The sequence below is a fragment of the Onthophagus taurus genome, chromosome 11, assembly GCF_036711975.1.
Source record: "Onthophagus taurus isolate NC chromosome 11, IU_Otau_3.0, whole genome shotgun sequence".
In the NCBI taxonomy this organism is placed as follows: Eukaryota; Metazoa; Arthropoda; class Insecta; order Coleoptera; family Scarabaeidae; genus Onthophagus; species Onthophagus taurus.
In genome coordinates, this window is record NC_091976.1 from 25,642,530 (window position 1) to 25,665,982 (window position 23,453).

Here is a 23,453-nt window from a genome sequence, read left to right on the forward strand (position 1 = left end):
TTAAAAATATTACTTACCGAGATTACTTTTGAGTTGTTTTAGTGCTGATTAACTTGGTTTAATGAAAGAAGGATATAATGAAATACTGACTTTTATTAGTTTATAGTTTTATCACAAAATTTATGTGGTTGAACATAAACAGTTTATATTCAAACTAAATCGATAAAATCTCTATATCACCATTATACTAAAATTACCGCCGAGTTTATAACAACCACAGTTATAGTACATTATTATTAAGAGAAATACCCGCTATTTCTACTTCTCTAACTCATTTTGAATAGACCTCAATATAATAAAAATTAGAAAGAATTCTCTGAGATGAGTACTAAAAGCTACACTTAAAATGATTATACTGACTAAATAGCTTGTAATCTGTAAAATAATAAATATATGATATACAGTATATGATTTAAATGTTACACCTTTTTTTACATTTGATTGTAAAAAAAATTTAAAAAAACTAGCTGTGTTATTGATTTCAATGTAGACCCATTTCTCTGACATCATAACTAAAGCCTTCCAGATAGATATCTAGGCATTGACAGCGTTGGCGCACCATTGTGCCATCAACGTCGAGGCTAATGTCACGCAATTGGCTCCTATCTCCTAGTAACTTCAAACAATTTAACCCCGTCTTCCACCTCTAGTCGAACGACTCTATCATAATATATGTTCCACAGTACCGAGCTTAAGAGTGAACTCTGCAGTACATGTCACTCATTTACTGCCGTTGTAGATCTATCATGCGAATAAAATCTTACATTCTTTATGAGATATTGATTAAAGGCATTTTTAATGTCCAACAGAATTAGGGTGCAAAATTGTTAAATCCAGTATGTTTTCTACTGCATTTATTGTAGATCTACCCTTGCGGTAACCATACTGATTTTCAACTCAATAACAGTTTCTGCTATGTTTAACACGTTGACTTCCATGAGAAGCGTAACTTGATGCACGGCAAAATTTCCACAACAGCCACGAGAGGCACCAGTTGATTCTCATGCAGATTTACTTTTAAAAGCCAAATGAATTAGCGGTTGCTCCTCAGATTGCTATAACGGTTATGCAGTTCAAAATATATGTCTGCAAGAACTGGAAACTGGAATTGGTCTGTATCTATGTGAATCTCGTGTTGATTTTCAAGGCATAAAATAAAAAACTCCATAAAAAAATCTTATTTATAAATATAATACAAAATTCAAATACATTCTTTGACAAGCAGAAAAACGGAGATATTTTCTTCGTTGGTTCCTTTTCCTATGAGTTCTTCTGCGATTCTTCTATTCTCTTGGAATTCCTTACATTAACACGATGAGCGCCGTTTGTCTGGGTGGAAACGTTTTATATTGACTTTATGTGGGCCAATACAAATCATGACCCCTGGAAGTAAGCATGGTTAACTTGGACCAAGCAGATTAAGTAATTTAGATAGTTTTACATGGGAACTTTCTATAGGAATTAAAGAAATACAATTTTTGACGAAAAGTATAATGAAAATTAATATTTTTTGGAATAAAAAAAATCCGTCACCGAAAAATACAAGACATTTTTATACTAATGTAACTAACCAAACAAAATAAATGCTGTAACCCTTTTTGGCAATACATATATAAATATAAATTCTATTAAATCTAGTACACTTTCAACTTAGGTATTTCAACTTAGCAAAATTCAGACATTATTCTGTAAAAAACAGTTAAGCGAAATGTTTAGCTGTTTTTATTATTTTATGTGCTTTTGAAAGCAGGGTAAGCACATTGGTTCATTACACATATCACAAACAGTATTCACTCTTTTGGTGTTATTGCGTGCATATGCAGAGTTCTGTGCGGCAGTCATTTTTTTGTAATAAGTACTACATCTCTTTCTTGTTACTCGTTTTTGTCCTTCAACTTCTTTTAGAACATGCTTGGCTTCTCTTGAGGTTGAAGGACGAGGTGATCCAATTTCTAAGGATCGTACAAGATGTAAAACAATTGCTTCTTTGAATTTCGTTATGGTCATTTTTTTGTTATTTATTTTATTGTATAAATTTAGAGCATTCACGACGGTTGTGGCATGATCAGGTGAATTACTAATCTTTTATACCATTTCACTGTACGCCTGACGTAAGGAGCATATCTGAGCTGACAAGTCTATAAATCCTTTACACTTATTATAATCCACAACCACGGAAGGTTTACCGACTCGAGGCGTCATCATTAGTACTAAGCATAATAACGTCTCTCTTGTCTTGTGAGTACGATCGTTTTATCTTCATTTTGCTGTGCTTTAACCTCTCCCTTCTTCAGTTTCTTTCTTCAGTGTATAAGGTGCGCCCACTATTAAAAAAGACCATTCATCAGATCAGTCACCACTTTCTCGCAAACAGATATGTGTTTTTTTTCCCTGTATACACTTTCAAGGCCCACGCATAGCCTCCAGCAATACCTAATTTGAATACTTTTATTCCATACCTATGCCTCTTGTTAGGTATGTATTGTCTGAAAGACAGGGTCCTCGAAAGGGGATGTTACTTTCATCAATACTAACCACATCCCCTGGAGTATAGGACGACTGGAATTTGGTCGACTGAAAGTCGATTGTCTGAATCTCTTTGTTCCTCATTATTGCAGGTATGGAACAAACCCAATATTAATTCAAACCTGTTTCTGCTCATGATTCCCAAGGGGAATGCAATTTTGATATAAGGGAGATCTCGACCAATAATCCCGTAACTAAGGCATTTGAACAAACCCCATCCACAGTATAATTCCCAAAAACTTACGCATCTCTGCAGGATCAGTGTCAGTCCATTTCACGAACCTCACTTGTTGTGCCTGCTTACCAGAAATAGTTGCAGCAGCAATATTCTGAGCTGCGAATCGGTTTGTTTCAGTAACAAGAAATACGATAACTTCATCATCAATGAAATGATTAAAAAAGTCGATAGGATCTTTTCCTATCAGTGCAGCTACAGCATTTGGATCAACACTTCAACACTTCATCCGAGGAGTCTCCAACATCATCAGGATCATCATCACTCAATTCTGATGGTTGTGTGTCTTCATCTGAATCAGAATTTTTGGAAATATAAGTTTCATCGGTGAAAGAGTCATCAGAATAGTTCGCACCATCTTCTTCGGGGAGGTTATCTAACTCCTCTGCCATTTCGTCATCCGTTAAAAACAATTTAGCCATATCGAGCAATATTTATAATTTAATTTAATTTATATCTACAATAAAAGAAATATAGTTAAGCAAAAAATAAACAAAACTGGAAAAGTGTCCGCGGATGGGACATAGAACAATAATAGGACAACGTGGCCACAAAAAAGAATTTAAACAAAAAAAATGAGCAAAAGAATGACCAAGTAAGCAGCCTGTAGCAGAGAAAACAACTTACAATGCTAATCAACAAAAAAAAAAATCATGGTCCCAGATTTCACAGTTCAGTTTCTTCTGGTGCACGCCTGAGACTCATCAATTCAAGAATTCGTTCTGTTTCTGCTATACAATATTCAGATTTCTCCTTATTTTCTTAGGTTTTTCAGTTTTAAAATACATAAAACACGTTTCACAGTGTTCCGCCCAAAACTGAGCTCTGTGGCCCACACGTGATTCTTTGTTCTATCTCTCCTAGAATTAAGACCTTTCTCTGCTTTAGATACAAGCTTAAGGTTCTTCTCAATCCAGAGGTAAGGTACTGAGTTAAAGGCATTTCTTATATCCAGAAGCACCATAATTTTATATCCCCTTTGGGCATATGATACTATTTTGCTTGCTCTTGTTTCCTTAAATATAGCCATTACTGCAACGATGTGCTTCTTTCTTTTCTTTACCCATATTGGTTGTTGTTAATAGCTTCTCTTTCTTTCAGTTCTGCTACCAATCTGTTGTTAATCAGGCGTTCAAGAAGTTTACCCACTGCGCTAAGCATACAAAGAGGTCAGTACGACTTTTCTTGATTAGGCTTTGTGGGTTCAGGTATCAGTACTAGAACTGCTTTCCTCCAAATTTTAGGAAAATTTCCCAACCCAACCTAACCCAATTGATTCCAACCCAATCCGAAAGTGAATTCATAAATGCTAAAAAATTCTCTTTGAGAAAGAATAGTGCCATGGCAGATTTTAGATTTTGGTGGAGGGCTTTGCTTCTGCTTACACGATTGTGTGATATTACGAAGTTTATCTAAAAGTCAATTCTCGATAAGTTCACCTAAAACTTTCATTATTTCACGTAAAATACGGTATTTATAGAGCCATATCTGTTAAATAACACTTTGGCACGGTTATTGCCTCGTTCGGAAAGTAAGTTCACGAAAACGATTATACGTGCGTATCTTTGCTCCATAGAATTGGAATTCAATAGTCATTATCATCAAATAGCTGTAGTAACATAGGTAAACTACGCAATGCATGAGCATCGAATTTCCGAAGCCCTTGAACAGAATCTAGGAATGCCTCTACAACACCACTTAAGCGCATTCACAATCAGCGAAATGGTCAATTTCAACTTCTTATTAGTTTACTTTTTTATTTATTTAGGCTGGAATCTTTTTCAACCTTCCTTTGAATCGTAATAAAACCGTTTTCATTATCCAGACAATCGAGTTTCTCCCCCAAAGCTGTTTTTTTTTTTAAATTTAATTTCGAACATAATTCTTTTTCAACGCTTCTTTTTTCTAATTCAGGTATAGATTAAAAAATCTATTGGTGATGAATGTGCGTCTCACTTTCACGGTACCCTGCGCATGTCTTCTCACTTTGCCGCGAAATATCTAGCAGTTCAACGACGACTACGGAATCAGAAGCAACCGGTAAATCGTCGGATTTTCCAGTGCGTTTTTAAAACTTTCAAACTTATATTTTCCGCGTTTAAACATTTTTTAAAAAAGACGTTTTCGACCATGATTTCCAATAAATTAATTTATTCAAAGTGTTAATGATAATATTTTCTTCCATTTAGGTAAGTAATAATAATGAATTAATATTAATTAATTAAATATAAAAGAATGATGTGACATCAAATAATTGTTAAAAATTAATTGACTCAAATTTTCGCTTGGTAAACTTAAATTATTCATTTTTTTATTTGTAAAACATGAATTGTTTATTTTTCCATTAAAAAAAAGCCTGTGATGTTGATTAAACACGGTTTTTGTTATTATTCAAAAGGTAATTCCTGAATAAAAGTCGAACCAACCATGTCATTGTTACGCGTATAAATATTAATGTCCCATTCGATTGAATAATGCTTTATTCGTTAAAATCAATTAGTCGAGTGAATCTGGAAAATTTGTGTAAATCCCCCATAGTGAGCTTAAATTGGTCAACAGAAGCAATTATTTAAATTACTCTGAAACGAACGTGGACGCATTGCTATAATTTTATGATAAATATGGGTGATCAATCCCATTTGATGCGAAACAATTTAATATTGAGGAAGAAAAAACACTTTAATAACTTTTATTACAAAATTATCTGGATGATCAAGATTCCTATCAAGCTGTGAATAACAACTTAATTGCTGCCATAATAGTGTTATAACACAATAATTTACACGTTATGCTTAAAACACGCGATATTTACACCGTGTTAACAAGAATTTAAACTTGAAAACAATAATCGGTTTATAATTCGACGCGAAAATCTTTCGGTTTGACCAAAATCCCTTTTGTAATCAGCTTAGGGTTGAATTCACCCTTTATCGAAAATCTCTTTTCCCCCAAAATTTCTCCGTGATCTCTCGAATTATTAAAACTGACACTCGGAGACGTACACGCAAATTCCCATCATTGTCTAGACCGTTGGGGTTAATGAGAGAAAACTTTTCAAGGATAACTTGTTGATTGCGGCCAAGTTTTCCGGATTTAACGAGACGAAGACACAAACTGCGAAACTCGCTAGTTCGTAACGAGAAAACCAACCCTATCTCCTCGAAAATGTAATAAATTATACGCCCCTTATAAATCAACCTAACTAGACAGGGTTATTAAATAAGCGTATCAATGAAAACGTACCTTTTCAAAAAAGTTGATTGAATCGTTTCAAAAAAAATTAAAAATCGAATTCGTTTGAATTAAAGTTTGTTTTTATTTTGAAATTGCGAAATATAAACCGATATAGAGAGATTGAAAAAAAAATAAAGTTAAAGGAAAGACCACTTAAATCGGATTCACGCAAAGCTCGCCGAAGCCGAAGGAAGCCCCATCGATTAAAGAGTATTCGTTTATACGCTTCGCGGATTTCTTCCTGCGACAAACTCGATATAATACCCCCCAAATCAATTTTGTTATAAGCTTTTCCGAACCGAATTGATAGTTGAATTTAATCCTAGAAAAAACAACCACATAAATTATTTTAAAAATAGCTCTAAATACATTTTCAAATAGAACAGCTTTTTTTTATTGCCACTTTTCGCATCCCAACCACCATCGGTCCTTATCATACCATCTTCACCCAGTCCTTTCCTTTTCATCTCTACATTGATATCCTGGATCCATTTTTTCCTCTTTTGTTTCTTTCTGCCAGCATCCAGTTCCATACAATATACCAGTGGTGTCCACTAATTTTTGACCAAGATCGACCGAAGGGTTTAAAATCTTTTTTTGTATTTGAAAACTCACCTTTCTTTTTTACCTACTGGCTCATCCTATTAAATTTACCTACCTGCTTATAATAATATCACATCTTTTCAATGAAGAAAAAATATGAAATAAAAAATCATTTCATTTAACTCATTTATTAATATTTTAATACAGATATTAAATTGATTGAATGTTTGACTTATTCGACACTGCTGTAAGTCTACAATCTTTTTTTCAAAGTTCGGAATGTAAATAATTCGGGCATTTCTCAAACAAGATTCTAAATGAGTGTATAGATTTTATTATTTTCATTTGTGAAAATGCAGTTCAGTTGAACCACAACATGAGTACAAATTCTCAACACATTTTCAAAAATTTGTATACTTGCCTTCCGATATATATTTTCAAACATTTTCTTCACATGTCCTTGCTTTAACATAGATATCATTTTGCAGTGTTATGATTTCTGATTTTAACTTATGTACAGGGTGGGCAAATTTGGGTGTTATTATAGGCTATCTCAGAAACTATAAGAGATACGAAAAAAGTAAGTGCCATGTCCCGATCTCTTTTTTCGAGACTAACCCAATCCCGCAAACACCAAACCTCTATCTTCTTTTGTTTTTAAGTTATAGCCAAAATGTAAAATTTTCGTGATTTTAAAAAATGCTCATATTTCGTTTATTTTTGAAATTAGAGAAATGGGGTTATTACGTTCTTTAGACACTTTTTTAAGTAGAATAAACTGCCGTTGAAAAATTTTAAAAATATTTGATGATTTTTGAGATACAACACAAAGTTGTATTTTTGTAAATACAAACTATAGTAGATTATGGTGTTATTGAAAAGAGCATATTTTTAGCTTTCCAATGATGTATTGCACGCATAGTGTATTTGGGGAAAATAAGCGTTATTTTTTAATTCTAAAATATCAAAGATTAATATTCAAAATTTTTTAAAATCACGAAAATTTGACTTTTTGGCTATAACTTAAAAACAAAAGAAGATGGAGGTTTGGTGTTTGCGGGATTGAGTTAGTCTCGAAAAAAGAGACCGGGACATGGCACCTACTTTTTTCGTATCTCTTATAGTTTCTGAGATAGCCTATAATAACACCCAAATTTGCCCACCCTGTACATCCATTTCGAACAAGTTAGACAGTTTCTCTGCAACTTTATCTATATCAATTTTTTCAAAATCTTGAAAACGATTGTCAAAATCTGCAATTAGGTTTTTAATTTCATTTTTATATCTATTTAAATCGATATCGGTGGCAGCAATATTTTTTTAATTGGGAAATGAATTGAAATTATTATCATTCGTTCTAGATAACATTATGTTTAGTTTTTGTTTAAAGTCATTTACAGAACTCATCTTGTCAAAAATTGTTTTATTCTTTCCTTGCAGTTCTAAATTCAAATCATTCAGCTTACTTGTAATATCTGTCAGAAAAGACAAATCTTAAAGCCAAATGTCATCTTCCAACATCCTGTAATGGTCGCCTCTTGTAATATGATATTGTTTAATTTTGTCAATTAAATCGCGAAAACGCTGTAAGAACTTGCCTCTACTTAACCACTTGACCTCGGTATGCATCACAAGTTCAGTACATCCTTCGTGGCTGCTTTCTTCTACGTGTAATTTAAAAAGGTTTCTTTGTAAACTTTTTGCCCGGATAGAATTGCTAATTTTAAAAGCTATGGTCATGATTTCTTGCATATTGAGAATTTTAGAGCATAGCATAAATATCTATATTAATAGATATTTCAGATTCATGATTTTGTTGGTTTTTGGATTTCGTTATGGACACTACTGCAATATACTGTAATAAAGCTTCCGAGACAGGTTACCTAAAAGAGAGAGAGATATTACCTGATATGTGATCTTTTTTAACAAAAGAAAAAGAAATATTAAGAAACTTGTTTGTAAAATGGATAGAATGAGGGATATTAATCTATTTGTAGAGTCTCTGAAGGTGGCTAAGGGCTAGTTTCGGCCCTTAGACTTAAATTCTACATAAAATAGAAACCAGTTGAAAAGTACTAAATCAAATTCTAGATAATTTTCTTCAAAAATTTTTACACGAAACATCATTTTGACTATTGTATTTGTGATTAAATTTATGCCACGACTTACAGAAACAGCCTGTATAATCGTAAAACGACTGACCAAGCGGATTCTGTGCTTGTGATGGCTGCCATCAGTGTTCTGTGATAAAAATAGATAGGCACCAAACAATTTTTAATAGTTTGAAATTCCCGTTTTTCTCAACATTGTTCATTTTGGGAATAGCATAATAGATGGCGCATTAAACGGCAGCCATTTTGAGCATTAGTCGGAATTTCCTCTGTGTTTATGTTACCCAGTGCAAATCTTGGCGCTTTGAAAAACAATAAATTCCTCAAATAATAATACATTTATACATCATAATATAATAATAATAAATAATACTTTATTCCCCCCATTTTACCAAAAAAACGTAGAGTACGTCAATTTAACAATAATTACATTGTAATATAATACACATTGAGTTCAAACATTAAATTGGAAAAACATGTCAATGGTATACATCGGATTTTCCGTTCTTTGAAAAATTCAAAGTAATTCTTCCTAACCAATACGACACATTCCAGAATATAAATTCCATACAAGGTAGGTATTTTATCGTCTTTAAAGTAACTTCTTCAGCTATTAGTATTTTTTAGACCAAAGATTGCTCTTACACACCTCTTCTGTAGTATGAAGATTCTATCTATACCAACACCACGGCCCCAAAAAACAACTCCATATCTTAGCAAGGAATGGACATATGCATAATAGGCACTTAATGGCATAGGAGAAATGACTGATTTTGCCAGCAAGGAAATCAATATGATTGGTCCAAGACAGTCCAGGATCCATATTCCAACCCAGAAACGAAATCTCTTCAACATTCTCTTGGCAATCTCAGTATCCCGATACCTCGCCTTGATGTGGTCAGAGCATAAATGGTAATTAACAAATTTTCGTATTTTTGTACTTAACTTTATGTTGTGCGCTTCAAACCAATCCGCAAATTTATTCAGATCCACAGTAAGTGATTTCTGGATTTCATAATCACCTCGCCACAGTCGTTGTGTCATCCGCAAACATTATCGTAATGTTGTTCGTTACACGTGGTAAGTCATTCACATACAGGAGGAACAATAGAGGACCCAATATGGAACCCTGAGGTACTCCCAGCTTGACTTCCCTCCAAGCTGATCTTATTTCTGTTCCCTGCTCATTGTGGGCAACTACACATTGTAACCTTCCTGATAGATAGGGAAGCTAACACCTCTAAAGCCAAGTCTCTTCAACTTGGTCAAAAGGATTGAGTGATGTACACTATCAAAGGCTTTTGTAAGATCCATGAACAATGCTGTTGTGGCATGTTTTTTATTTAATCCCAAGATGATATTTTCCAACAGTTGAAACATCGCAAGTTCGGTGGATCTTCCCTTCCGAAAACCATTTTGATTCTCGTGCAATATATCATATTTATTTAAATAATTTATAATTCTGTTGTGTACAAGCTTCTCATAAATTTTTGCAAGATTCGATATAAGTGCTATTGGACGATAGTTATCATAGCAGGATTTGTCTCCTTTTTTATAGATTGGGATTATTACTGTCTTTTTTAACTCATCCGGAAACGGCCATCAGTGAAGGATTGTTATCAATATTTTGACAAATCTTTATAAAATAATCATTTATTTCCGTCAGAATATTTAAGAACTGCTCAACTATATGCCAACTATCACCTACACAAACATTATCTATCTTTATTCACATCCACATGTGCTGAGGTGAAATTGCAAGATAATTTTAGTATTTGTTCGCGTTTATGCCAACGAAGTTTTTGAAGGATCCAATTTAATTCAGAACTGATTTCCAAATGGAGCTGTGATGATGATCAATTCAAACTAAAATTTGAAAATACAACAGATTGTGGTATAAATGTCTTCAAAATCTCACTTATGTTCTACTTAGATTAAGAAATAGAGAATAGTGTGGCAAAATCCAGTGTTATCGTTCCAGTGACCCATAAGAATTAGGATCCTTCATGAAGTATGTGATCAAAGATGATAAGAAGATATGTTGATGAGAAAATAGGCCAAAATATAGAATATCTGCCAAGAAAGTGATGTGCAGGGTACTCACTCAAACACCAGATGCGATGCATAGACATGGGAGACGATGAGAGACGAGCAGAGTACCTAGAATGAATATGGAGAAAACTCGACATGTGAAGATTAAGGGAGATACTGAAAACGCCTAATAAACCTCAATATGTGGCGCGTAAGAACAAAGCGAATAGAATATATAACATAAGTAAGTTCATGGCAGATTTAGGAAAATACTAAATAGAAGCTAAGATAACAGTGAACTTTTTTCAAGGAGAAAGCTTCTTTAAAGAACCGATATCTTAATGAGAACAAATACTTTCCGGAATCCATTACAGCGAAATACTCCCAATTTTCGTTTTTTGTATCAGCAACAATTATATCTTGACTTTCTTTCTTGCAATGAAACTTTTTAAAAAGATAGGTCATTTAATCACCTGGTAGAATTATATGGCCATTAAAAGCTTCTGTAAGTCCTTACAAACAATAAACTTTTAATGCAGTCGTTCGACGTCTGTAACTTGTACAAAAGCGAGAAATCCCGGCGTTTCGCTCTAAAACTAAGTTCTCTTGAATAATTCCCCGACTTGAACTCCGATAAAAAGACAAGAAGGTTTCCGATATTTAGCTCAACGAAGTAAAAATCTTTTATGTCCGAGTTTTAAAGCAAATCACTATTAACAAAGAGATAAATCGATACACGCTCCTTCGAAACCGATTTTGCCGGGTTATATCTTTTTCTGAATAGGAACACGGAAAGGGTTAACATCTGGTAAGTTCGACGACTGGAAATTTATCGTTGAAGACGTGAGAGTTGTTCGAGGTCATCCAGGAGTCCACTCTCTTCGAAGGCATTACACCGGAAACAGTCAATGCACATTTTCCTTTTACGACGGGTTATAAATATCGATTTCAACACTAAACTCCCCCTTTTACTGTGAAAATAGTTAAAGTTAGACCCTCCCCGGTGTGTTGCTACTGCTTTTACGAATTGATTCCTTGCCAAAACCGTCATTACACCTCGTCGAGCAGTGTGGAAGGGTGATTTTGTTGGACATTCTTTCTAACCTATGACCTTATAAAAGCTTAATTTAATTCGGGGAATTTCATTTTAGAGAAATTTCTAGTTTATTGAAATTAATTAATATTTTCAGCTTGTAATTTATTGCGAAACATCAACGATTTAATTACCGTGAAGATTTTAATAAGGAGAATGGAATTCAACTAATTTAACTGATTTATTGTTAGTTACATTTTAGTTTAAGATTATTATTTTAAGCATCAAAATGAAATCTCTCACAATATTCAAGATCTATATCTACTCAACCATAAAACATTGGAAAAGGAAATGCAACAAATACATATACACTATTATGTTGGCGGACGACCAAATAGTTTTTGCACAGGACGAAGAGAAACTAAGCGATAAATGAACAATGTTGAGAAAAACGTGATTTTCGTTTTTATCTCTCTAAAAATATAACTTCTCAGAATAGACAGGCTCAAACTATTGAAAATTCTTTGGTGTCTATCCATTTTTATCACAAAACACTGATGACAGCCATTACAAGCGGAGAATCCGCTTGATCAGTCATTTTACGACCATACAGGGTGTTTCTGTAAGTCGTGGCATAAATTTAATCACAAATACTAGAGTCAAAATGATGTTTCGTGTAAAAATTTTTGAAGAAAATTATCTAGAGCTTGACCATTTTACAAACAAGTTTCTTAATACTTCTTTTTCTTTTGTTAGAAAAGATCACATATCAAAGTCGAAATCAGATTATTAGTTAATAATTTACAAAATTAAAGTTTAAAAAGTTGCAAAATGTAATTAAGTGTCACAAGTTTACAGGTTAAAATTTAAGAACGCTCTTTTTTAACAAAAGAAATATGTATTAAGAAACTTGGGTAAAATTCAAAAATCATCATGTGGTTTAAAAATCGACGATTTTTTTTTAATCAATGTGAAATGACCCAAAAACACGTTAAAAATAAAAAGAAAGTGCTGAAAAATGACTAACACTAGATTAACTTCAGATATAAAACTTCTATTATATGATAACTAACTTCAGGTTTAAAATTTCAACTTTAATTTTGACATATTTGTAATCTTCATTAAAAATCCTTTAAAATGAGTACAAACACGACATATTTGTCTCCAATATTAATGAAGTTATGGCCAACTTCCGGTTAAGAATGTCAACGTCAATTTTGATATATTTGTAATCGTTGTGAAAAATCTTTTAAAATGAGTCCAAACATGATACGTTTAATTCCAATATTACTCGAGATATAAGCAACTTCCGGTTTGAAATGTCAAAGTCATTTTGACATTTTCTCAATTTTTATAAAATGTCTTAATATTTGTCACAAAAACAAAAATATAATAAAAAAAAATCAAAAAGAAAGGTTGGTATTAATATGTAAAAATTAAATTGCTATCTTCATTGCTGCTAACTTCGGGTTTAATGTTTTTTATTGTAACTTTTTTGTTTTTTGAGATAAGTCTTGTTTTGACTCATTTTAAAGGTTTTTTTAATAAAGAATACATCATGAAAGAACACCATGAAGTTGTCCATTTGTCTATTATATGGTAACTAACTTCAGGTTTAAAATGTCAACCTTAAAATTTTGACATATTTGTAATCTTCATTAAAAATCCTTTAAAATGAGTACAAACACGACATATTTATCTCCAATATTAATGAAGTTATGGTCAACTTCCGGTTAAGAATGTCAACGTCAATTTTGACATATTTGTAATCGTCGTGAAAAATCCTTTAAAATGAGTCCAAACATGATACGTTTAATTCCAATATTACTCGAGATATAAGCAACTTCCGGTTTGAAATGTCAAAGTCATTTTGACATTTTCTCAATTTTTATAAAATGTCTTAATATTTGTCACAAAAACAAAAATATAATAAAAAAAAATCAAAAATTAAGGTTGGTATTAATATTTAAAAATTAAATTGCTATCTTCATTGTTTCTAACTTCGGGTTTAATGTTTTTTATTCTAACTTTTTTGTTTTTTGAGATAAGTGAGTCTTGTTTTGACCCATTTTAAAGTTTTTTTTTAATAAAGAATACATCATGAAAGAACTCCATGGAGTTGTCTATTATATAATAACTAACTTCAGGTTTAAAATGACAACCTCAATTTTGACATATTTGTAATCTTCATTAAAAATCCTTTAAAATGAGTACAAACACGACATATTTATCTCCAATATTAATGAAGTTATGGCCAACTTCCGGTTTGAAATGTCAACGTCATTTTGACATATTCTTAATTTTTATAAACTGTCTTAAGATTAGTCACAAAAATATAATAAAAAAAATAAAAAATTAAGGTTGGTATTAATATTTAAAAATTAAATTGCTATCTTCATTGTTGCTAACTTCGGGTTTAATGTTTTTTATTCTAACTTTTTTGTTTTTTGAGATAAGTGCGTCTTGTTTGGACTCATTTTAAAGGTTTTTTTAATAAAGAATACATCATGAAAGAACACCATGAAGTTGTCTATTATATGATAACTAACTTCATGTTTAAAATGTCAACCTCAATTTTGACATATTTGTAATCTCCATTAAAAATCCTTTAAAATGAGTACAAACACGACATATTTATCTCCAATATTAATGAAGTTATGGTCAACTTCCGGTTTGAAATGTCAACGTCATTTTGACATATTCTTAATTTTTATAAAATGTCTTAAGATTAGTCACAAAAACAAAAATATAATAAAAAAAATAAAAACTTAAGGTTGGTATTAATATTTGAAAATTAAATTGCTATCTTCATTGTTGCTAACTTCGGGTTTAATGTTTTTTATTCTAACCTTTTTGTTTTTTGAGATAAGTGCGTCTTGTTTTGACTCATTTTAAAGGTTTTTTTTAATAAAGAATACATCATGAAAGAACTCCATGAAGTTGTCCATTTGTCTATTATATGGTAACTAACTTCAGGTTTAAAATGTCAACCTCAATTTTGACATATTTGTAATCTTCATTAAAAATCCTTTAAAATAAGTACAAACACGACATATTTATCTCCAATATTAATTAAGTTAGGGTGAAGTTCCGGTTAAGAATGTCAATGTCAATTTTGACATATTTGTATAGTCGTGAAAAATCTTTTAAAATGAGTCCGAACATGATACGTTCAATTCCAATATTACTCGAGATATAAGCAACTTCCGATTTGAAATGTCAATGTCATTTTGACATATTCTTAATTTTTATAAAATGTCTTAATATTTGTCACAAAAACAAAAATATAATAAAAAAAAATCAAAAATTAAGGTTGGTATTAATATTTAAAAATTAAATTGCTATTTTCATTGTTGCTAACTTCGGGTTTAATGTTTTTTATTCTAACTTTTTTGTTTTTTGAGATAAGTGTGTCTTGTTTGGACTCATTTTAAAGGATTTTTCACCACGATTACAAATATGTCAAAATTGACGTTGACATTCTTAACCGGAAGTTGACTATAACTTCATTCATATTAAAGATAAATATGTCGTGTTTGTACTCATTTTCTCAATTTTTATAAAATGTCTTAAAATTTGTCACAAAAACAAAAATATAATAAAAAAAATCAAAAATTAAGGTTGGTATTAATATTTAAAAATTAAATTGTTGCTAACTTCGGGTTTAATGTCTTTTATTCTAACTTTTTTGTTTTTTGAGATAAGTGCGTCTTGTTTGGACTCATTTTAAAGGTTTTTTAATGAAGATGACAAATATGTCAAAATTGACGTTCCAAACCGGAAGTGATTGTATCTCCATTAATATCAAAGTTAAATATGTCGAGTTTGGATTCATTTTAAATGATTTTTCACTGTCGTTTTCTAGATGTTAGTATAAAATTAAAAGTTTATTTCTTTTATTTCATATAGAATGTAAGTCTAACTAGTTTCGGCCCTTAGCCATCTTCAGACTGTAAATGTCGCTTAGACAAGTCATTGAAAAGTGTTAAATTAATCTTAAAGGATTGTTTTTTTCTGGTATAAATTTTCTTGTGGTGTGAATTCTTTTCGTACATAATCGATGAAATTCGTACCAGATTCCGACAAAATAAAGACGTGAACGAATTCTTCTCGAATATTTCACCTTTCAATTTTGCCCACTGAACCTTACCCACTTTACCAAAACCGCTGGAGCAATACAATGAAATGGGTACCATTGATCTTCTCGCTGAATACCTACAACCTTTCGAGGTTTTCTGGATATTTTTCCGCCTCGAAGAGTTATCCGTGTGCACTTAAGGGCTCTCTTCTCGTTGCTCTAGTTACATTTGGTAGAAAAATACGACAACTCAATCGAATTGAAATCGTAGTGCTTTTTGATAATTTTTTTGTGTGGAATTATTAAGATAAACTTTGTATACGGAAGCAGAAACGGATTTAACTTGATATACGTATCTCTTCCTTTTCAAAGTTACAAAATGAAGCTTGAACGACGAAAAGGGCATGGTTGGTCGTTCAATTTTCGGTGGCGCAAATTCTACCAGCACAAATACTCGCAGAGTCCGAAGGAGCTTAAAGCTTGGTTGAAGCCGGAGTCATCGCGAAATAATACCGGATTTGTCGAAACCGCTTTCCGAGCTTAAAAAGCCTCGAAAATATGCGCTTCCAAATCGCATATATACAATATTAAATTCGAATCCGTTAAGAAAATATAATCTCGTTCAAATTAAAAAGTTTAAAATTTTTTTTTTAAATGTTATAAAACAATAAACAATAAAAGCTCATCCTGAAATAGAATTCTAAAAGGAGACGTAATTTCTCGTTTCATTCTTTCTGTTATGGTTTTGAGAAAGAGTGGGAAAACTACTTTTATGAAAGTTGCTCGAAAAGTGTGAGCTACTACGGGATTTACATTCACCGGGACTAGTTATAAGAATAGGATAAAATAAGACTGCTTGCTAAGTTTTCCCGGGGAGTTTTCCGGACGATGTAGCCCCCCTCCCCTCGTACATGCCGTAAACATGAGCTGTACTTGTCGGGAAATAAATTTCGTGTTGGGATTTATTTTGTGTTGCTTCTATTTATCACTTAGACGTGGTAGTATGTAAGTACTTTGTTTTCTTTTTGAACGTGTTCTTTTTGTTAAAAGAAAATTTAATTAACTACTTAAAATAAAAAAATCTTCATAAAACTTTATCGGCGTAGTTTTTTTTTACATTTTAAATAGTTTCTTAAAAAGTAAATAGAAAATTATGTAAAACGTTATGGTTCGTTTTACGTGACCTCGTTAACATAAAAAGTAAATTTATTATTACACCATGGTAAAGCTTGGTCATCACACAACTTTTATTAAATCACTCAAAAAACTAAATTGCCTCTCTAACGACATTCGTTTTTCCTTGTCGACGAAATCGTGGAAAAAGCAAATTCCCTGCGATCGGAAATCTCAACGGGACGTAACTTCGGAAATGTCGTTTATTTTTAACGGATTTACTGGGGTACGAGATACGCGTGACTAATAACGAGTTGGTATTTTATGAGGAGTTGGGTTTTATGCAAAACGTTGGTGGAAACCGTACGGCTTCAAAATTCCCCAATTTGCGGTGGCCGTTTCGCGACTATTAGATCCATTACTCTTGGATCCGGGGGCAGTTCTGAATAAATATCCATTATACAGGCGTAAGTGCTTTGCGTGCCGGAAATTATGCAAACGCTGACCGAAAATTTTGAAGTAATTGATGCTGCATAATTGAGGTTAGTGATCTCTGTGCTAGTTTCCTTTAAAACCGGTGCTAAAAGGTTACCGGAAATAACCCATTTTCAAGTTAACTCGAAACTTTTAATCATTCAAAAAATTATTTTATCTAATAATAAATAATTCTCATTATTTCGAATATCTATTATTTGTGTTGGATGTGGTTAATAATTCAAGCAAATTAATCATAACTTCGATTGATATTCAGCTGTAAATGGGAGTAGTCCATTTATAATGATGTGGTAACTTTATAGATGACCGCAACTCCATTATCAACTGAATCAATTGAAACATTATCCAGCTAAATAATTTATATTACTAATTGAATTTATTATTAATTTTTAAAATTTATAGTTCCCTTCGATATTGTTTGAAAATTTATACTTAAATTGTATGGGATGATTAAAGCTGAAGTGAAAAGAATAGTAGTGATAGATATCACAAATTCTGTTACTAATTAGATAAAGTCCCAAGAGAACTAGAAATTCCTAGAAGAACGCGTTTTCATTAAACAAAGCTGAATTGTTTAATGAAACGTGTTAATGAAATACTTAAAAACCAGACTTGATACATTTCGATTCTTATAAAATGTTTAAAAGATTTTAACATAAATAGCAACCAAGATTCCAACTAAAAAGAGGAGCCCTAGCCTGGTACACCGATGCTTCAAAGACAGTAAGATCTGGAGTAGGCATGGGCATCAGTGGACCAAATAGCCACATCAAATTGCCCCTCAGCTCGGACTTAACAATTTTCCAAGCAGAAGTTCTTGCTATAAACTTCTGCACCGCTTTGAACCTACAGAAGGGACAAAAAGGTGCATCCATAAACATTTTCACAGACAGTCGGGCCGCCTTAAAGGCAATTCAGGCCTACACGTGTGGCTCCGCACTGATCAGAGAGTGCACCAACAACCTGAGAGAACTCGCTAGGGGCAATGATGTTACCCTATGGTGGGTTCCAGGTCACAGCAACATTGAGGGCAATGAGAAGGCCGACAAGCTGGCCAAAGAGGCAGCAAACACGCCCTTCATTGGACCCCAACCTAGATGTGGACTACAAAAAAGCCACCTGAAACAAATAATCAACAACTGGGAGGCTTCAAAGATAGCCTTACGCTGGAAAGAACTTCCAGGTCACAGACAAGCGAAGAGTATGATAACTCCGTCGCAAAACAAAACCAAAGAGGTTTTATGCCTCAGCAAAGGGGATCTAAGAACGCTCTCAGGCTACCTAACCGGCCATGTGCCCCTAAAATACCACCTCTTCCACATTGGACAAGCTGAGGATCAAACTTGTCGACTATGCAACGACGAGTCAGAAACTGCTGAACATATACTGTGCAATTGCGTCGCCAGAGGACGTCTAAGGCACAACGTCTTCGGTAAAACTCCCCTGTTACCTACCGACATAAAGGTTCAAGACCTTAGGACAATACTAAGGTTCATTAAGGACCTACATTTGCCCTAAACCTTTAGGCAGGGGCTAAAGGGGCTAAAGTTACAATAGATCTTAAAGGTCGCGGTAACGAGAGGGGCCGCACTCCTCAGCCCGGCAGCAATAATAATAATAATAACCAAGATTCCAAGACTGTTCGTAATATATTCAATATGTTTGGAATGGAAGGCATCTTTTCCAGTCCTTCTAGAATATCACCAGGATCCGCAACCTGCATAGATAATATATTAACAGATTTAATAAACATCGAGGGAAAAACTACAAATCCACACTTATCTGATCATCTTGCGCAGATTGCTAAAGTAACAACAAAAATCACAACATTATTAAAAAATGAAAAAGATAAGATTAATTACAACAAAGAATATACTTGAATTCAATCAGAGTCTTGGAGGGACGCAATGGCCAGATGCTCATCTTGGTTATTCCTCGTTCCATACCGCATTCACAAATTCGTTCAATCGCATATTTCCTGAAAAAGAAGTACCCGATACCAAGAAATGAATAAGGATTATCTCAACCCATTAAGCTGCTAGAACCGCCTACTTCAGCCACTTTAATTCCATACTTCAATATGGCATTGAGGTGTGGGGATCATCGCCTCAAACTTCCAAGCTCTTAATCCAGCAAAAGGAAGCCCATAGAGCTTTGGCGTGTTCAGGATCGCGAGATAGCTGCAGAAAAGATATTCATCTCATAGTGATATCCACCAACATGACACTAAGCAGAAGAACAGGATCGTCATTCCACAACACCGCATCAAAAGAGCACAACAAAGCACTAATTATATGTGCATAAAATTATATAATAAATTGCCACCAGCCTACTCTGAGTTGCCGTTGCCCATCTTCAGAGGGAAAGTGAAGCGATTGTTACTAGAATATTCCTTCTACTCAATAGAGGATTACTTAAATTGTATTTTTTATTGAATATTATTATTATTTTCTTGTATTGTTGACTAGTGTACGCACATTTATTTGCGACAAATAAACGTTATTATTATTATTAATAAGGGAGACCTCTTCTTGTAGCGTTTTTGCAAAAACTTCTGTACTAATATTGTTGCTTTTGTCTTTAGCCAAACATTTTTTAGCCAGTGTACTTGTTTTTTTTTTGCAGAGATTTCTGCCAAGGTTCCTTGTTATTGGTCTTTATGCAGTTCTATCAGTATCAGTGTTTTTCACTATCTGTCACTTTTTTATATGCAAAATTTGCTCTGCGTTTTCAACAAAAACTTTTGCCAATGTGTTCTATAACTGTGACTATAAGTCAATAGCCTTTCATCATTTTTTAAACACTTTATCGTATATAAAGGCACTATTACAAAGGCAAACTTTATCGTTAAAGTGGATGTTCTACTCTTCTTGCAGAAAATGTACTTCCACTCTTTTCTATCAAATATAGTGTTTTAGATCATTTGTAGACACGTTTGTATTCGTTTTTTATTGTTTTTGCAAACATTTTGATATTTATTCTGTTTTTCCGTTAAACGGTTCTCCCACTGTTATCTATGAGCGTTAGTAACCTTTCTTTTTGGGCAAACTTCATTGTTAGTGTGAATGTTCTAGCCATTTTGCAGAAAATTTCCTTCTAGTATTTTCTGTTTAAGGCAGTGTTTTTGATTTTATCAAAAACTGCTCATTTTGATATATGAACAAACAACCTTCTCATCCTGCATTTTTGATCAGTGATAATGTATTAGATTTTTTATAGATATCTCGGTATTATTATTGGAAACATTTTGCAAAAATACTTAAAAATCAGACTTGATACATTTCGATTCTTATAAAATGTTAAAAAATATCTTGAGGAAAGATTTATTTCAAAAGAGATACATTTGGCTTTGAGTATTCTCAAATAATAAGAGAGACCTGTTCTTGTAGCGTTTTTGCAAACACTTCTGTACTAATATTGTCGCTTTTGTCTTTAGGCAAACATTTTTCTACCAGTGTACTTGTTTTTTTCGCAGAGATTTCTGCCAAGGTTCCTTGTTAGTTCTAACGATTGATATCTTTTTACCAGTACTTCTGCTGGTGTTATTTATCAGTGTTAGTATTCTGGTCTTTATGCAATTCTATCAGTATCAGTGTTGGTGTTCTTCATTATCTGCAATAATAGTTAAAAATAAATAATTAAATACTTTATGAATACTTTTTGCTTCTCTGTCACTTTTTTCTATGTAACATTTGTTCTGCGTTTTCGACAAAACTTTTGCCAATGTGTTCTATAAGTCGATAACATTTCCTCATTTTTAAAACTTTTTGTTGGAACAAACAATCTTCTCTTCCAGCATTTTTTATCAGTGATCATGAATTAGATTTTTTTATAGATATCTCGATATTATTATTGGTAACATTTTGCAAAAACTTCTTCCTAAATGTATTCATTTTGCTACAGGAATTTTGTCGTGGTTCTTTGTTAGTGTCAACTTCATTTTTTGTCCCAAATACTTTTGCCAATATTCTGCTCTTTTTGTATAAAAAAGACTTCTATGTCATTTTTGATGTTGTTATCTTCTTGCACAAACATTTTATTAGTGTTAATATTTATATAATTTGAATATATAAATGTTAGGTTCGCTTTCTTTTTCCACTCTTTTCTATTAAAGGCAGTGTTTTAGATCATTTGCAGAAAGCTTTGTATTCGTTTTTCTTCTTTACGCAAACATTTTTGCCTGTATTCGTAACATGTGTCAAAATGAACAAAACATATATATACACAAATATCTATACTGGCGTTCTTCTATTAATGACAGTCAGTTTAACATTTTGCAGGGACTAATTTCTGCAAAATAGTTTACCAGTGTAATGCTTACGTCATTTTAGAAAAATATAGAAAAACTTCAAAGTTTATTTGTTGGTGTTATTTATTCCGTTTTTCCGTTAAACTGTTATCTATGAGCGTTAATAACATTTCTTTTGGGGCAAACTTCATTGTTAGTGTGAATGTTTTAGCCATTTTGCAGAAAATTTTCTTACAGTATTTTTTGTTTAAGGCAGTGTTTTTGATTTTATCGCAAAATCTCCTTTATTCCTATTTATCTCTAGAATTCACAGAGCTTTTTGTTAGAATAAACAATTTTTCTCTTCCCGCATATTTTATCAGTGTCAATGTATTAGATTTTTTTACAGAAATCTCGATATTACTATTGACAACATTTTGCAAAAACTTCTTTCTAAATGTATTCATTTAGTTTATTTCTTGTCACAAATACTTTTGGTCTATGTCACTTTTGATGTTGTTGTCTTCTTACACAAACATTTTATTAGGGTTAATATTTATATAATTTGAAAGTATCTGTCACTGTTCTGGTTTTGTATTGAAATCTTTGGCAGCATTTTTTTGTCTTTTTCGTCAATTACATCTACCAATATTTTCCATAATTATCAGAATACTTTTCGTTTTGGGCAAACTGTATTGCTGTTATTTTTTGCAACTTTAGAGTTCTTTGCAATCTTTCTGCAAACTTTTCTTCCTACATTCTTTATCAGTGTCGATATTTTAGATTTTTTATTACACAAGTAGTACTGGTCCTTTATTAGTTCTCTTTGCACAAATGCTTTTGAATGAAACTTTTCTTACTTACAATTGATATTGTTTTTGTGTCATTTTATTTTGTCTCGGTTTTTTATCATTGTCAATTATTCTGCTTAATTAACAAACAGTTCTGCCAAAATTTTCCATCAATGTTAGGTTTGCTTTCTTTTTGAACAAACTTCCATGTCAGTATTGTGTGTTTTGGACTTTCTGCAAAGACTTTTCTTCAAGTGCTTTTCAATCGTATTGTGTGTTTCAATTAGCCATATTACAAGTATATAATCCTGACCCATAAGGAACTGTGTTACTGTGTCTTTTAAAACCAAACAAGTTTTATAGCCAGTTTCTTCCAAAGGCTATGCGAACTCAATTCTTACCAAAAACACTGATAGTAGAAATCATATCAAAATCACCCATGTTAGCGTTTAGTGCTGTTAGGTATTTTGGAGATAAATTTCGTAAAGCTGCGAATAAGGAGAATAATAGACTTGGAGAATACTTAAAAGCGTCGTCAAATCTATAAGGAACACGATGACGAGCATTCAGATCAGAAAATCATCAGATTGATTAGTGCAACTTATTATTTCTATTTAAAATGCGAGTTAAAACATAATTCTAAAATCATCAGGTTTAAATATAAATCAACAACTTTTATAATTAATGTTGCAACGATTTTTAAAACTTTTATTTTTGTATTTGTATTATTTTAACAATTATGGTGGAGGAGCCGACAAAACCAAGTTAATTAATTTTTTTGTTAAAAAAAGCACTCGTTATATGTTTCGACATCAACACAATCGGGAATTTACTAATGAAATTAAAACGAGAAATTATTTTGATTTAGAATATTTTTTACTATTTTAACTTGAAAAATTTTTTTTTTTATGTTTCGGGCTAAAACTTCTTACAACTTTGAAATATCAACGGATTATTTCAACTTTTTCCATCAATTTGGGTCTATCGTGATGTTTTTTTTACCACAACCAGCGTTGAAAGAAGAATTGTGAAAAT

At 32.4% G+C, this 23,453-nt stretch overlaps 1 protein-coding gene and 1 long non-coding RNA gene across 3 annotated transcripts in view; one reads left to right on the forward strand and one right to left on the reverse strand.

Moving 5' to 3' along the window:
- Window positions 1-4,767: 4,767 nt before the first annotated feature.
- The window catches only part of LOC111415524 (cholecystokinin receptor type A-like), a 107,643-nt gene continuing 88,957 nt past the window's right edge, over window positions 4,768-23,453 (forward strand). The window contains exon 1 of the mRNA XM_071199760.1: window positions 4,768-4,950. The gene's annotated coding sequence lies outside the window, so the exon portion shown is untranslated. The remainder of the gene's footprint in view (window positions 4,951-23,453) is intronic.
- The window catches only part of LOC139431672 (uncharacterized), a 107,986-nt gene continuing 91,269 nt past the window's right edge, over window positions 6,737-23,453 (reverse strand). For both annotated transcript variants that reach the window (XR_011641726.1, XR_011641725.1), the window contains one exon: window positions 6,737-8,421. This is a non-coding gene — a long non-coding RNA (uncharacterized lncRNA). The remainder of the gene's footprint in view (window positions 8,422-23,453) is intronic.